Here is an 18,279-nt window from a genome sequence, read left to right as displayed (position 1 = left end):
AGCAGGTACTGGAATAGTTTTTCATGGTTATTCTTGGCTACACTTCACAGATGTTGGGGAAGATTCTAAAGAACCCTTCCTTAACATACTCTTAGATGGATCTGCCCTTTTGGACTAGCAATGAAGGAAAAAAGGAGATCATGGAGAAGAAGGACAAAAAGCTTCACAGTTGGTGTTAAGATTAAGATAGAAAAGGTTAAAAAGTGATTATGAAGAAAAACTGTCTTGTATTTCAGATGCTAAAAAATCTCATATGTCAGTAACAGTAACAGTAATACCTCATATATAGGTTCATAGGTTCATAGGTTTATACTAGGCTATCTGCCCTAAGGCATTTATAAGCCTAGCCCAAAGTTTTGTGGCTTACGCCACCCCTTATATGAAAAATTACTGTGCCCATTAGTTTGTTGTGCCTCTGTCCAGCAGTGACACAGAGATGATTCCCGGGGTAAACCTATGATCTCCCATCCACAGGTCAAGATTTCTCTTGAACAGAGCCAGCGAGGTGCTCTGCCTCACATGGACCGGGATTTTATTCCACAGCATAGGGAGTCTCTGAGTGATAAATCTATCCCTCCAGCACGTCCTATTTATATCCGTGCTAAGGTTTAAGTCGCTTGCTCTAGTGGTTTTGGTGGATTTGGATTTTTTGAGGTGGAGCATGTCCATTAATTCCGGGTTGGACATGGCCTTGTATGTCAGGCACATGTCACCTCTGAGCAGGCGGTATGCGACTGAATAGAGCTGGAGTTTCTTCAATCTGGCAGCATATGACAGATTTTGGAGTCCCTTTATCCTTTTGGTGAGGAACTTTTGGGGTCTCTCCAATTGCTGCAGATGTCGGGTGAGATACATCCCGAATGGGGCATTGTACTCGATAATTGGTCTGATAAGTGAAGAGTACAGGGGAACAATGACCTCACTAGATCTGGATGTGAATCCCTTCATGATCAGGTGGGCAATGTAGAAGGTCTTTCTAACCACTTTAGCAACGTGAGTGTCAAAAGAAAGGCCACTGTCAATCTGGGTCCCCAGGTCCCTGATGACCTCTTCTGTGCTTAGTGGATTGCCACCTATATGGTAGCTTGGGGTTACCTTGTTTTTCCCGAAGGGTATGACTATACATTTTTTGGCGTTTAACTTCAGGCCATGGCTCTGGCACCAGCTATCTATTTCCATGAGTCCCTTCTGAAGGATATCCGTGTCCGATGCACTTTCCACTATGGCGCCCAGTTTGCAGTCGTCTGCAAACTTTGTCAGCCAAAGTCCTCCCATGTTGGCCTGTACTTCTGAGAAGTAGATGCCGAACAATAGGGGGCCAAGGACCGAGCCCTGTGGGACACCACTTGTGACCGGCTTGGAGTCTGACATAGCGCCAGCAACTCTAACCCTGTGGGTTCTGTCCTTAAGCCAGTTTGCAACCCATCTTGTGACATATGGGTTTACATTTAAGCTGGTAAGTTTTTCTACAATACCCGGTGTATATAGGGCCACTGCTTTCTAATAATAAAATTATTAGTCATTGTAGATCAATGTGTGTATATATATCTTTAAGAAGCTATCCAAGGGCTTGCAGAAGTGTATAAATACTGAGCACATGTGAGCCTGACTGACATTTTGCAGTAAGCTGTTGAGATGCAAGTATGTATGTATGTCTGTTAATTAGTTTATTTATGTTTTATGTTGCTGCTATCCATCCTGATGTGTTTCTATGTATTAAAGCATCTAAACGAAATATTCCGCCTGCTTGTCATCTGTGCTAGAGATTGACGAGTGACATGGTGTCAGAAGTGGCATTTCTAAAAGAATATGGTGTCAGAAGCGGCATGTCTAAAGGGACATAAAGTTAGAAGAAGAATGGCCAAAACGATTTATACTAGAAAGAGTTCCAGTTTCTTCTACATAATCCGAGAGGCTTCTGGTTGGCATTGGAGGACTATAAAGGAGTGGAACATCCCTACAGCATGCATAATTCGCAAAACAGGTCACAAATGAATTTCAGATATTAAAACTTGCTCAAAACTATTTCTTATTTGCAAAACATGAAATGAGGCACACAGAACACTCTAAATGATATTTGAATAAACCGATATGTCTGGTATTGATAAAAATATTCACATTACTACGGAAAATGAAATAAAAGCCGAATTGCATGAAAGAAATAAAAATAAGAGGAAACAACCACATTTTCCCTAAGCACGTATTTTTTCTTATTAATCAAAGATATCCAAGTTATCAGACATGCATAAAGTGTTCACATGTTTGTGCAGTACTACAGTAAAGTTATTTCCCAAAGTATAGCCATTACAGAGCATATTTTGCAAAGTACAATATTTTGAAGAGTTTATTATGCATTTGAATGTTATTACAAGCTCACAGAACAGTTTGCTCGTACATAATTACAAGGGCCATATTTTCAGTGTGTTTCTGCATACTTTGTGGGCATTGTTGATGGATTTCGAAAACCCATTGCACTTGTGTTTGACAGTAATATTGCAGAGAACTGGAGAGTTTTTGAGCAAGAATATGACGTTTTCATACAGGTTGCATTTTCTGATAAAGACTGCAGAAAGGCATTTATTCTGCTTAATTTAGCTGGATCAGAAGCTACTGAAAGGAAGTGTTCATTTGTGTATGCACCTGTTGTCTATCCAGGAGAGGGGGAAAACTGTCATGTTGTGCAGACTGAGTCAAGGGAAGACCCTGAGTGCTTGAAATGAAATGTAAATTTAGAGAAACGTGTAACCCCCAGACAAATGTTACAATGCACTTATTTTACAGAAGGTATCAAAAGTGTGGTGAAACTTTTGCAGCATATATAACTGACTTGAGGAACAAGGCTAAAAAGTGCAGATTTGGTGATTTAAGGGATGAGCTGATAGACTTGTGTGTGGTATTAAAGATGATGATGTGAGAAAGATTTTGCTTTGTGACAAGATTTAAATATTAATAAGGCCATTGAGATTTGTCAGAGATATGAGTTCACAGAAAAGCACACAAATATGCTTACATATGAGAATAGCTCTAGAAAGCACAGTGACAAAGCTCATGCTGATAGTATGCAGTACGTGGTTACAAGAAACATGCCCAAGCATGTGGCAGCAACTGTAGCCCCTGCAGCACTCACTGGTAAACCCCAGAGCTTTCCAGCAATTTCCAGAATTCACACAGTTTCAGTGAAGCATAAGAGTGAGTCAGCAAACTCAAAGCATGGGCCCCAACTTAGTTTCATTGCCGACTGTCATAACTGTGGTGGAAATCATGAATCTACAAGAGAGAAATTTTTACCTTTTGATCAGCAATGTCACAAATGCAATAAGTGGAATCATTTCAAAAGGTTTTGTAATTCAAAAGGTCCACATTATTTTATTAAAAGGGAACATTTCAAGAAATTAGTTGCAACCTTACTCTCTATGTTGATGATGTGTTAGTGCTTTATGAAATAGTTAATGCAGTAGATTTAAAGGCAAAAGATGAAGTATTTTGTACTGTTCAGATAAATGGCAAACCCATAGAGCTGAAAGTTGATACAGGTTCCAAGTCCAATGTTATGTCAGCAGAAACATTTGCTAGAGTATGTCATGGTGAAAGGCTTGATTGGCAAGGTATGCGAAGCTTGTTGCATATGGTGGTGAAGAAATTCAAACTGAAGGTTCAGTAGTGCTTTCATGTTACTCTGCTGGGAGATGCTACGGCTTGTTATTTTATGTGGTCAAGAGGCACGTCCAGTCATTATTAGGCCCCAGAGACAGTTTGAAAAAGGGACTGCTTTCATTTAATAAGGAAGTCCATCAAGTTAGCTTGAAAGACCACTAGTTTAATTTCACCTAGTACATTTTTTCTACTTATGCTGTTGTTTTTGAAGACAAACTAGGGAAGCTTCCAGTTGTGTAATCCATGAAGTTAGATCCAGATGTCAGTCCAGTTATCAGGCCAGCTCAAAAAGTTCCAGTAGCCATGCAGGATAGAGTCAAGGCCGAGTTATATAAAATGGTGCAACAAGGTGTAATTTGTCCAGTTGCAGAACCGAGTGCGTATCTTCCATGGTGGTAGCTCATAAGAAAAGCTCAAATAACATCAGAATATGCATTGATCCACTAGATTTGAACAAAGCACTAAAAAGACCTCATCATCTAATGCGCACAGTTGAAGAAGTCACTTTGATACCAAATGCCAATTTTTTTTCTGTCTTAGATGCAACGATTTCATTTTGGCAAATTCAGCTTGACAAGAAATCATCATTGCTCACTATGTTCATTACTCCGTTTGGCAGGTGAAGATTTTTGAGAATGCAGTTTGGGATAAGTTCTGCAAGCGAAGTCTTTCAATGTGCAATGGAGCAACTTTTTTCTGGGTATCCTTGTGCTGTTGTAGTAGATGACATACTAGTAGGGGGTAATGGTGAAGCTGAGCATGGCAGAAACCTCAGAAAAGTTCTGGAAAGGGCACGTCAAGTGAATCTTAAGCTCAGTCCACAGAAATGCAAATTTAACTACAAGAGGTTACTTATGTTAGTCATTTATTTACTAGTTCAGGCCTATGACTAGACCCTTCAAAGCAATCAGACATTCTTGAGATGTCAGCTCCAGACAATATTCAAGGCTTGCAATGTTTTCTTGGCATGGTTAACTATCTAGGCCAGTTAATTCCAGACTTGAGCCAAATTTCAGCACCACTCAGAAAACTGACACATAAAGATGTATCCTGGTCTTGGTTAGAGCAACACCAAAGAGCATTTGATGTCCCGAAACAGAGAATTGCTAGTCCACCAACTCCCAGATACTATGATGTTCACAAGCTAGTTACGCTTTCATGTGATGCTTTGAAATTTGGTCTTGGTGCAGTCATTCTACAAGAGGGTCAACCAGTTGACTGTGCATCGAGAACTCTTACCCAAATTGAAATGCAGTATGCTCAGGTAGAGAATGCTTTTGGCAATTGTGTTTGCATATTCAAAGTTCCATGATTATGTTTATGGTAGACCTATCCAGATTGAAACAGCCATCAACCTCTAGTCACTATGCATTCAGCTCCAGCCAGATTGAAAAGCATGATGTTGAGACTGCAAAAGTATAATTTTACACTTGTCAGAAAGGCAAACTTCTTTATCTTGCTGATACAGTGTCCATATCACCCAGAAACAGCACTGAACAGCATGAGAATGAGAACTTTGATTTTGAAGTCGTGGAAGTGAGAAATTTTTCTTCCACACGTCTTGAGGAGTTGAGAGATCACACATCCGTGGATCCAGTTTTACAAAGGCTCAACCACTTTATCAATCAAGGATGGCCATCAAAGTAATCTAATTTACCTCAAGAAGAGCAACCTTATTATCGATACTGAGAGGAGATTTTGTCTGACAAAGGTGTCATTATGAAAGGTCCGAAAGTTATTGTTCCAAAGTCCTTGCAACAAGAGTACATTACTATCTGGCATCGTGATCACCCAGGAGCCGACTCTACCAAAAGAAGAGTGAGAGGGCTAGTATTTTGGTCTTCTGTGTCACAAGATATTGAGAGAGTACTTTTATCTTTTTCCATGTGTAACAGTAAAAAGCCACATCAACAGATGGAACCACTTCAGCAAAACCAGATTCCTTAACTACTTTGGTCAACAGTAGCCACTGACATTTTCGAGTGGAATGGTCAACATTACTTAGTGGGTATTTAGTCTAGCAGAAGCATATCGGCATCAAACTCTCTCTCTAGATCCCAACCTTTTCCATCTCCTTGTATCTCCTAACTCCTTTAGCCCACTCTAGCTGTAACTTTTAGTTTCCTACTCTTTCTCTCTAGTTTCACATACTTTACTCTCTTCTTACACACCCAGGTCTTTCTCCCTTATAACTTACCCCTCTGCAATCCTCGTTTCACTGATTGACTCCAGACCTCTCTGGAACTCTTTGGTTCTTCCCGCTCCGTTCGCCCTGCGGGCTCACTCCGCTCCCCTACCCTACCCCCAAATCCCACCCATCCCCAGTGCATCTAACTTTATCCTTCCCATAGCCCCACCCTCTATCATTTATATCCAATCAATCACTTACTCACTACTTCTACCCCTCCCTATTCCCCAACTACAATTACCTCATATTATCCACCTCACTTATCCCACTTAACCTGTAGGATTCTTACAAGTCCATTCCAATCCCAGCTCTATCACCCACTTCTACTCTTATATTCCTAATCTTATCAGCTCCTATATAAATATAACTCTCCCACATTCACATACATTTTATCTACAGCATATCAACCTATTATATTCCATATTCAAACATGCATACAAAAACCTTATTTATTCCCTCATTACTCTTACTTCTCCTAAACTTATCCTATCTGTACTATCTCACCCAACCTTCCAACTTCCACCACACTCAACCTCTCCATATCACCAACCATCTTGACTCTACTCTACCTTACTCATACACTCCTATTTCTCCACATCTTTATCCCATAAATAACCTTCTACTCTTCCCATACAAATACATCACCCTTCAAAAACATTTCTCCCCCCCTAATTCCTAACAGATTGCTAAAACTCACAATAGAATCCAATCTACATAACCAACTGTCCACCTACATATCTAAGCCTCTCCGAAATCTAATTTCCTCTCTACTATCTGGGGATATCCATCCCAACCCAGGCCCCCCCCCCACACTTTCACCTTCAAACAAGTCCATTTTATTCTCTTCTTTTAATTCACAAAGCATAGTAAATAAAGTTCCTAACCTTCATGCCTGGCTCATTCATAATAAGCCAAATATCCTAACAATCTCAGAAACCTGGTTAAAACCCCATATAAAAGACTCAGAAATAACTCCTCCAAACTATTCTATCATCAGAAAAGACAGGCCACAAAAAAAAGGTGGAGGAGTAGCTCTCCTATTCTCTTCCTCTTTGTCTGTTACCCCCTATAACAAACCCATTCCACGTTTCAAAAATGCTGAACTACTCCTCACAAACCTCCAGGTTAACTCACATAAATACATTTGTATAGCCTCCCTATATATCCCCCCAGGGACAATATTTCTACACTTGAAGATATCCTCTCCTGGCTCTCCAATAATATTAGCAATGAAACAATAATCCTTGGCGACATGAACATTAACTAGACCTCCATTCAATCCCCTAAAAACCCTCTTAATATTAACCTTTACAACTTTTCTCAGCTTATCAACTCCACAACATACCCCTCCAAAAACCCCTTAAACGGTAGCATCCTAGACTGGATTCTTGTCTCTCACCCCCACTATTACTCTGACAGTGGTACTCTTCCTGATTCCCTAGGTGACCATATACCCATCTTCACACACCGGCTTCCATTTCTCCTTCAACGTACCCATAACTTTGTTACTGTCCGTAACCTAAAAAAATTTAACCCTACAAACTTCATAGAAACCCTACATTCCATAAATTGGAATTGCCTAAAAACACTATCACTTGATAATGCTGTTACCCACTTTAACTCAATATTCCTACAAATACTTGATTCACATGCACCCTTAAGGACTAAGAGAATCAAAACTAAAACAGCTCCATGGCTTTCCAAAAATACACTTGTATCCATGCGACACAGAGATAAAGCATGGGCACATTACCAGAAGAATAAATCCCCCCTAACCCAAAATGAATTTAAGACTCTTGGTAACAAGGTAAAAAAACTCATCATTTCTGATCGTCAAAATTATTTCTCTACACTTCAAAATAGCAATAAATCTAACCCCCAAAAATTCTGGAAAGGTATCTCTACTCTCCTCAACTTCAGCAAACAAAATACCCCCACCCCAGACCCCAAAATCTCTGACCTTGATCTAGCTACACAGTTTAATTCATTTTTCATTGAATCCATCTCCAAATTAACATCATCTTTCTCTAATGACACTACACTACCAAATACCCCTCCCCCAACTCGCCCCAACAGCCCACTCTGCACCACCACCACTACCACATCTCCATTTACCATCTCTACTGGTCCTCTGAATAACTCATCTTCTCAGATTAAGAAATCCAAAGGAAATGGAAAGCCAGAAAGTATCTCTTGTGCAAAAAACACCAAATTTATTAATCCAAATGTGGAGTAGTTGTTTGAGTTCGTGTGTTTTGACATTTGGAGATTTGGATTAATAAATTTGGTATTTTTTGCACAAGAGATACTTTCTGGCTTTCCATTTCCTTTGGATTTCTTGGTCAAGTTGCACAGCTGTTTTTTCGGTTCATCTTCTCAGATTCCTACCTCCCCCCCACTGCTCACTCTCCCTCTTTCTCTTTTAAACCTACACCCACTTCTACTATAAAGAAACTTCTACTGAAACTGAAGCCATGTACTAATGCTCCAGATAACATCCCATCTTACTTCCTCAGCTTAGCAGCTGATGCAATTGCCTACCCTATTAGTATCTTAATCAACCGCTCTATCCTAGAAAGTACAGTACCTCAGATCTGTAAAAAAGCCTACATCATCCCTCTACACAAAGGGGGCAATAATAACAGCATCACTAATTTCCGTCCCATTGCTATCCTCTCTCCCATCTCTAAGATCTTAGAAAAATGCATTCACCTTCAAGTCCTTCCTTACCTTCTAGAAAATCACCTACTAACTCCCACACAACATGGTTTTAGACCTAATCATAGTACTATGACTGCCCTCCTCTCCTTTCTCCAAACTGTTAACAAAGCTCGCGACTCTGGACAAATTGTTTCCACCCTATTACTTGACCTCTCTAAGGCCTTCGACACCATCTCTCATAACCTGCTACTTTCCAAACTCTCTAAACTCAACTTATCTACATCCTCATTGAACTGGTTCTCCAACTACCTGTCTAACAGACATCAAGCAGTAATATGGAAAAAGGCTACTTCCCCATTTCTTAATACACCTACTGGGGTACCCCAAGGGTCCATACTTGGCCCCCTTCTCTTTAATATATTTATTAATGGCTTCCACAACTCTATCCCATTCTCAGACTTCATCCAGTATGCAGATGATTCCACTATTATATGCTTTGCTTCCTCAATCCCCACACTCCAAAAACTGACCCAAGAAGCTTTCACAATCACTGAGCAGTGGATGAAAACAAATCACCTCGCTCTCAATGCCTCTAAAACCAAACTAATGCTATTCTCCCCCTCTAAAGCTATCTCCTTCAACACAAACTCTTTCACTATCACTAGTCAAAATAATTCTTCTCTGGAACTAGTGTCAGAAACCAAACTCCTCGGGGTTCTAATAGATAACCAACTCAAATTTAACTCTCACCTACATCTAAACATCAAAAAAACCCACCAAAAACTTGGTATGCTGTACCGGCAAAATAAATATCTCACACCAGCTGCCAAAATCACTCTCTCTACTTCTTTTCTTATTCCTTCCCTTCTTTATGGAGCCCCACTCCTAACCAACCTACAGTCCTCCCTAAAATCCCAACTTTCCTCCTGCTATAACAAAATTGCAAAGTTTGCTACCAACCATAAGACCTCCTCTCATCACTGTTCCTCTCTCCACACTCTAAAATGGTTAGAACTTCCTAATCATCTCACATACATACAATTAACTCTGGCTCATAAACTCATTTTCAACCCTTCTCTCTGTCCCTCCCTTTCATCTGCTTTTAAAATGCACCTTCCCAACAGAATATTGAGATCCAACAATCAAAATATATTAGAAATTCATAAACCCACTCATCCCCCAGGGAAAAACCTTCTTTCCTTTGTCATTGCCCGCCTCTGGAACTCACTACCCTCATCTATCCGTACCATGCCCAACCAATTTATTTTCAAAAGATCTCTTCATGCCCACCTATATTCCAAGTGGGGAATGCTCCTGCACCCACCCTACATAGCTATCTAATCCTAAATGATATCTTCATTCTTTTGCATTCTTCCAAAAATTCTCCCATCCCTCATACTCAATATTCACATCTTGTTTTGGGAAATCTTCACAAGGCCTTCTCCTAAATGTCTCCTTTATATTTGTCTGTTATCTCTCAGAAAATTGCTTTTCATTAATACAGATCATCATATAAACTCAAACACTTTCCTACAATATTCTCTACTATCTATAAACTATGTTCTTTCATAATGACTTTTCTCTGAACTCAGCTGAACTGTGCATAATTTTTTGATTATTATTATATATTTGTATTCTTTTTATAATTTTGTATAACCAGTGTATATCATGTTCTTGTATCTGGAGCTTTTCTCCCCAGGACTCCATTGAAAACGGGTTCTTTGGCCCAATGGACTATCCTGGTAAACCAACTGCAAATAAATAAACAGGAATGGAAATCAAACAAGAAGGCGATAAAAAAACAGGCAGCAAATGAATGTGCCAAAAAAACAAAAGAAAGAATATAAGGTGAAGGATCAGATGAGAAGGCAAGAAATGTGGAAAATGCATAAATATAGTTGCAAGTATAGAAAACTTCTGCAAGAACCTCATGTTGATCTGGATAGAATGCAGGAATGGTTAAGTAGAGGTGAATTCAAACCAAGAGATGGAAGGTTAATATTGTCCCTATGTCCCTACGTCAGTTGATGGGTTGCCAGCTGGCTTACTGACAGAACCCACACTGTAAAAGTAGCCAACTCCAAATCCAGCTCCAGACAAGTGACAAGTGGAGTAGCTCAGGGTTCAGTCCTGGGACTGCTCTTGTCTGGCATCTACTTCTCTGAAGTACAGGCCAACACTAAGGGAATCTGGCTAACAAAGTTCACAGATGACTGCAAACTGGGAGCCATTATTGAATCCCCAAATGATGTTTAGTTATCCCCTTTGGGAAAAAACATGTACCTATGAATTACTGCATAGGTGGTAGTACACTAAACACCGAAAGTGTGATAAGAGACTTAGGGACACAGGTGGACAGTGGTCTCACCTTCGATAACCACATTGCAACAACAGTCAGGAAATCCTTCTATGTGGCACTCCTCATCACTAAGGGCTTTTTATCCAGAAAAAGGGAGGTCATTGTCCCACTGTATGCATCCCTCATTAGACCCATTATAGAATACAACACCCCATTTGGTATGTACCTCTCAAGACATCTGCAACAACTGGAAAGGCCACAGAAATACCTCACTAAAAGAATCACAGGCCTAAAGCAGATGCCCTATGCTGACCGTCTAAAAAACCTCCACCTATACTCTGTCGAATATCGTCTACTCAGAGGTGATCGCTTCTTAGCATATAAGGCCATGTCAAACCCAGAGCTGTTGGACATGCTACACTTAAAGAAATCCCAATCCCTCAGAGACACACGCTCCAGGGATCTAAACCTTGTTATCACAATGAACAAAACATGCTGGAGGGATAGGTTCCTCACCCAGAGCCTCCCCAGACTCTGGAATAGACTGCCCATACATGTCAAGCAGAGCGCCTCTTTGGCCCTCTTCAAAAGGAACCTTGATGATTGGATGGGGAGATAGGAAATTCACCCCAGGGATCACATCAGTCGCCTTGCTAGACAGGGGTCCAGGGAAGCAAATACTGTGAGAAGAAATAGACAGGAAATTGTTATGGCTAGGCTTGTATAGGCCCTAGAGCGGATAGCTTAGTACCAGCCTATGAACCTTTGAACCTATGGTGGCCCAAGATAGTGGGCTACGTACACGTTGGTTTACAAAGTCCTTTGAACATGTGGGAGAAACAGACAAATGTAGGTTTTGTAAAACAGAATTGGAAACAGTCACACATCTTGTTGCTGGTTGTGACATACTAATGGCAGAAGGACTGTATACTGAAAGGCATAATAATGTGGTAAGACTGTTGCACTGGGGACTGTGCAAATATTATGATATTGAAATGGCTGAAAAACACTGGAAACATGAGTCACAAAGCATCACAGAAAATGATGAAGTCTATATCACATGGAATCACCCATTACCAATGGTTCAAAAATTGAAATTGCCACATCCAGTGACTACAGTGTCTTGCTTACAGACAGGCACAAAGTCATAAAATATCAGGATTTGCAGACAGAAATGAGAGCATTGTGGAAGAAAAATACCTAGGCAGTTCCAATAGTAGTAGGAGCAACAGGTCTTATGAAAAAGACTCTACAAGCAGAGAGCATTTCTGGCTGATATCAAAGATTGAAACAATACTAATTTAATGAACTTTTATCATACTTTAACTTAAGAATGGGGTCCATTCCCGTCATGGTATTAGAAAACCAAAAGATGTGGAGAAATTTAAAAAGGGACAGACCTTGTTTTAAATCTCATCCGAAGGATGGCACACTCAGAAGTGCAGCACCCCTTTTATAGTGTCAGTATTATAAAATTAATCTAACTATCTGGTGTGGGAAAGAACTCGCAGCCTTCTGCACCAAGGGTGAGTGTATTACCCACTGAGCGTCTGAGATTGCCTCCTCTGGATTCTTTTTTTTTTTTTTCATTTGTTCATTTCCATGTATTCAGTAGAGTTAACAGGGTTTGGTGGGGATATGAAGCCTGCTAAAGTATGATTTAAGAATATGCAGTTTGTTTTAGAGAAAATTCTAAATGTCCCTTGGGTGGAAGAGGTTTCTGGTTCCAGTTTTATTTCAAAGGAGATAGCTTTATGGTGAGACCTAATAAGTGAAAAGATAAGAAAGGGATGGTGCAAGACACCTCCATAGTAACAGTAAGGACAAGATGCAAGATGTTATTTCCCCTTTTGGATATTCTGACAAATTGCTCCAGGGCATTTGTATTGACAGAGTTCAGGAATCTCTGTGCTTGTGCACAAGTTGTGGTATAGGTTTCCCTTTTTCTCTTCTGTGCAGTAGCTAGTATGGAAGGTGTTATAGCACAGCTCAAATGGAGTGCACTCCACCATTTTAAACCATGTCTCAATCACTACACAAACATCTGTGTCCTCCAGGGTGAGGTGGGCTTGTGGAGAGTGGAGTTTCTCCTTCATATTTTCCTTTGCTTGCTTCGTTATATTGGTAGATTTATCAAGTTGACATTGCCTAAGAAAGGTACCATAAGATTGTACAAGTCTTTTTAAATAACTGAAACCCTAGAGAGAACAGATGCTGGCCATCCTTGGTGAAGCAGCTTGGCTTGTCGATCATGTCCTCCCATTCTGACAAATATTGGACCCTCTTCCAATGACATGAAAAACTTAGCCAACTATTGGATTCAAATATTTTTACTCATATTGCAGGATTATCCTTGGAGGAGGTAGAATGCTGCTCATTGCTAGGTTCATAACTGCCTAGGACACATAATTTGAGAGTTCCATCATGTCTCTCTTCATATAGTCCAGGGAGGAATATCTGAAGTCATTGACACCCATATGTACTATGACAGAGTCATACTGGTACTTGTTGTTCAAGGACTTGAGTGTATGTGTGATCTGACAGATCCTGGCAACAGACAAGCACCTAACCATCACTTTCTTTGTTCAGCCTGTTAAGAAGTACAGCTGTAATGTATTACAATGGAGTCACCCATACCACCCAGATGTCCAGATTTTCACAGAATGTCCATATTTTTTCCACATAATTTTGTGTGTTCCTCACAAAATTTGTGGTTTTCTGGCAAATCACTGAGGACTGAAGCCACTAAATAATGCCATACATTTGAGTTTCACTCTTCAAATACTTCAGAAGATACATGCCAATACATAATCTGTTATTTTATCATCTTTCTATGTTTCTAAGAGCAATATTTAAAATCTGTCCATGTTTTTGTACCTTTGTCCCCCCATTATTTTAGGCTTTGTCCGATTTCTTGTACTAAGAGGTTGAGATGTATGGGTGCCACACACCTTTAACAAAAATGTTTGTTTGGGTAGATGCCTGCCTTATGGGCTCAGCATTCATGACTTTGGGAATCCTTGTGCTATGAGAGGTGGTAGGCTAATCTTGCTGAGTGTACTTTGTAGCTGGGTTACATTTTGGGTATCTTTGAGAGTTATACGAATTAATCTTTACAACCTCAGAGAATGATGGGATTATGTATATTGTGATGGTCTTGGTGAGGGTGGCGTGACGTATATTACTGATATTGTGTCTGAGTTTACTTTGTGTGAGATTTTTGTCTCAAATAGCATTATATATGTACATCTCTCATACACTGTGTTACTCTGCTTGAATAGTAGATCATCAGAAAGCATGAGACAATTCTTACACTGTCTCAAGATACCCATCTCAATCAGGCTTGTCAATTAGTTGTATTTTTTTTGTTTCTGGTACATGTAATATATGTGTATCTATCTGTGGATATATTTTATATATATATAAATATATATATATATATATATATATATATATATATATATATATTTATATATATATATATATATATATTTATATGTGCACACATATATACTTATATATGTGTGCATGTATATATACATATATATGTATATATAAACATGTATACATATATGTATCTATGTACACACACACACACACACACATATATATATATATATATATATATACATATATATATATATATATATATATATATATATATCCATTCATCTATCCTAAACCTAGTTTGCACATGGAGTTGGGGTCCCAGTTTTGCATTGACAATCACCTCAAGCCAAGGTTTACACCACCGGGTGGCTAGACCTGCTGCAATAGTTCATTTGCACCACTCAGTCACACACACACTCTCACCTACGGCCAATTTAGAGTGTACAGTCCACCTACTGCATGTCTTTGGAATGTGGGAGGAAATGGGAGTACCCGGAGGAAATCCACTTGACTGCAGGGAGGACATGCAGACTCCGCACAGAAGGCACCCCAGCTGAGAATCGAACCAGAGAATCTCTTGCTGTGAGGCAATAACACTAACTGCTGCACCACCGTGGCCACCCCCATATAAATATATATATATATATAAATATATATAGATATAGATATGTAGAGATCTAAATATATATATATATATATATATATATATATATATATATATATATATATACATACATACATACATACACGCACACAAACACACACACATATATATATATATATATATATATATATATATATTTTTTTTTTATTTTTTTTTTTTTTCACACAAGTGTGTGTGTCTATGTATATATGTGTAGATTTACATACATAAAAATGGGTGCGTGTTTATTTTATATATATTTAAGTGTGTGTTGGTGTTATTTCTTTGTTTTAGTTAAATTGCAGTGTGCTTTTGGTTTTGTTTTAAATGGTGTGTCTTCAGTGAAGTTAATAAAAACATTTTAACAAAATGTCATTTAAATATCTCTCTATTCCTTCTTATTGTATAAAGAGCTTCAGTAAGTTAATTCCTAATTACTTAAACACTCTCTGTAGGAAATTTTAGATGAGGAAAAGAGACATACGCTTTCCTTGCACAAAACACCCAATAGGCAGAAAAGACAACTCACAATAAAACATTTACAAAATTATATCTATACTTAACTCATTATTATTGACATTGTTTTTTTTTTTCTTTTGCTTAAGCAGTCTGTTTACCTGCCCTAGCACCATTATTATAGACCATGGAACATTATTCCAAATCTTAAACTCTTCTAAGAGTAGTGAAAGGACAGATGCAATTCACTGAAGGGCAATTAAAGCAATACTTTGTCTGTATCAAAAGACAGATAAAAGAGAGAGACTAAACAATGTATTGTCATGAAGAAGTACAAACTGTTTTGCACTTAAAGAGAAGCAGATCCCAGGTGTGTATCATCATTAAAGAAGACATGCATGAGAACAGCAGGTACTATTGTGAGTCACAAAGTAAACAGATTATGGAAGGTCTGAGAGAGTATTATTTCACAAATAGTGTGGTGTGTATGATTAGACCAGGCTTCCTGAAGAGACAGTAGTTAAAAAGTAGCAAAATTGAAAAAGTCATGCCTCAGGTAAAAGGCATTTCTATTTTGTGGTGGGGAGAAAGGAGAAGCTCCTTGCTTAGTAGGCAGGGAAGGGCCAGACATAGTGGGCAAGGGGTTCTTTATGTCAGTCAGTCATACCCACATGCCCTTCATCAGACCCTCAGAATCTCATCTTTCCTACCCCAGACACAATAAACAACCTCAGAATCACAGCCCTGTTTTGGTATACAAAAGCAAAATCACATCCCCATCTCCTTCCTCTGATAGTAGCCTAATGGACCAGAATCACAGCTGTGTCTGCTTCACCTGTGGTATACACCCTCAAAATAACAGCTCTGTCACCTTCCTGTGATAGTAGTTTACAGGACCAGAATCACTGTTCTGTCTCCTTCTTCACCAGTGGGAGATAGCCTCAAAAATAACAGTTCTGTCTCCTTTTTCCCTGCAGTTTGCAATGTTAGCGTAACAGCTGTGTCCTACTCCAACCATAGTCTTCAGCCTTAGAATCATAGCTGTCTCCTTCCTCAGTCATGATATCCAACCACAGAATCATAGCCCTGTCTCAGTCCTCTGACTGTAACCTATGTAATAAGAATCACAGCTCTTTCTCCTCTGGCTGTCCTGCATAGCCTAAGATTCATAGCTGTCTCCTTCCCCAGTCATGGCATACAACCTGAGAATCCCACCCATCTCCTTTATCAACTATGATATAAAATGTTTGAATCACAACTGTCTCCTTCTGCAGCCATAGTCTACAACTACATAATCACATCCTTGTCACTTCCACAAATGGTAGCAGATCACAACTGTTTCTTTGTCTAACTCTGGTAAGCACTCTCAGAATCACTACTCTTCTTCTTTGGTTATGGTTTACAGCTACAGGGTTACAGACAGTTCCTTTTCCCATCCATGGTATACGACCTCAGTCATAGCCATTACTTTCTTGGCCATAGCCTACTCTTACAGTGACTGAAACACAGCTCTTTTTCCTTCCTGTGATGGTAGACTAAAAAACTAGGAAACAGACAAAAATGTTTTAGTGCCATTTTGTGCTTTTCTTAAACATGCAAACACCAAATGTGTACAAAAGTATGGGTGCCAAAGATATTTAACATTTACATAGCTGGGTAAGAAACTATGCAGAATAGTTATAAATTACAGAAGAACACATTGCAGTAAATATGCAGTAAAACATTACCCAGTGCACACAAACACCCATACAAGATGTGACAGGTGTGAACATTTCAGATATTCAGATATAGTAAATGAAGTAAAGAATAAACTAATTCTGAGCATACTCATATTTACAATGCTCAGGGTATAGTATATAAATTGTGATAAATATATGAACCAGTACTTACATAACAATTTGATCGATTAAAATGTTCAAACTCCCGTTGCTGTGTATTTCTATCATGCAGATGTTTTCTGGAACATTAACAGTTCAGAGTGCATCTGTTTTTTTCTGTAAAGGAATGGCTATAGTCTGTGACTGTGGCTTTTTTAAATAATTTCATTAGTTAACATTGTGCAACAATTATGTTGTGAAAGAATGAAATGACATGCAGGATGTGATTTACAATACCACATATGGAAAATGAACATGACAGTAAAATAGTTGCGCAACATTCTGATATCATACTTCAGCAGGCTTACAGTACAGTATTGTCAGGAAAACTAGGTACAGAATATAGCTGGAGAAAGCACATCAATCTCTTTCTAAAGAAAGTACCGTGTTAAGGGGGGAGCAAATATGTTACTTGTTGTGATGTGTTTAAATTCAAATTCTTATCTGTACCTCAAAAATGCAAATTCGTCTGCATAAAAAAATTATCACTTTGTGCCTGCATGATATTAGGATCAGGATATTAGAATTCAGAATCTGTGACACCTTGCTTTTCTAGAAATGCAAATCCGAAAACACAGAATAGCCTTTAAAAATAAACTGTGCTAATGAGTAATTTTTGAAGCATTGGAAGACCATAATCACATTACCGCAAAAAAACCCTGTATACAATTCTGTACTACTATTAATTGTCAGCATATGCCATTTCATAATAATCAGTAATTCATTTAGTGTAACGTTTCATGACTCACCTCATCTTTATTATTTGTTGAGACTCATATATACAGACTGATGCCACATATTCCATAATAGGTCCTAGCATTGTTCTGAAAAAGGTTAACAGAACCTCAGGGCATCTAGAAGAAATTGTTTTAAAAATATTCTTAATTGGCAAGTAGTTCTTCCTTATTACAATACTGGCATTGCATTTAAATTTCTAGAAATATCTTCCATAATGCCCATGTCCCTTACATAGTTAAACTTAGGTAAAATGTCATTGTTATTGGAATAAGGATATTAATTGTTACTCATACTGAAGTACAGTACTACGTTTATTAGTCATTGCCCATTCCTGTACGGAGTCAAGATGCTGCTGCAGTTTCATGTCATCCTG

General features: G+C 38.8%; 1 long non-coding RNA gene across 1 annotated transcript in view; it reads right to left on the bottom strand.

Moving 5' to 3' along the window:
* Positions 1–18,002, bottom strand: part of LOC122817271 — a 165,437-nt gene extending 147,435 nt beyond the window's left edge. The window contains exons 1-2 of the long non-coding RNA XR_006367189.1: positions 17,918–18,002; positions 17,182–17,285 (exon numbers count right to left, since the gene is read on the bottom strand). This is a non-coding gene — a long non-coding RNA (uncharacterized LOC122817271). The remainder of the gene's footprint in view (positions 1–17,181; positions 17,286–17,917) is intronic.
* Between the last annotated feature and the right edge of the window lie 277 nt (positions 18,003–18,279).

The sequence above is a fragment of the Protopterus annectens genome, chromosome 12.part0 (genome assembly GCF_019279795.1).
Source record: "Protopterus annectens isolate FY-2018-M chromosome 12.part0, PAN1.0, whole genome shotgun sequence".
In the NCBI taxonomy this organism is placed as follows: Eukaryota; Metazoa; Chordata; order Ceratodontiformes; family Protopteridae; genus Protopterus; species Protopterus annectens.
This window is presented reverse-complemented; position numbering and strand designations above follow the sequence as displayed.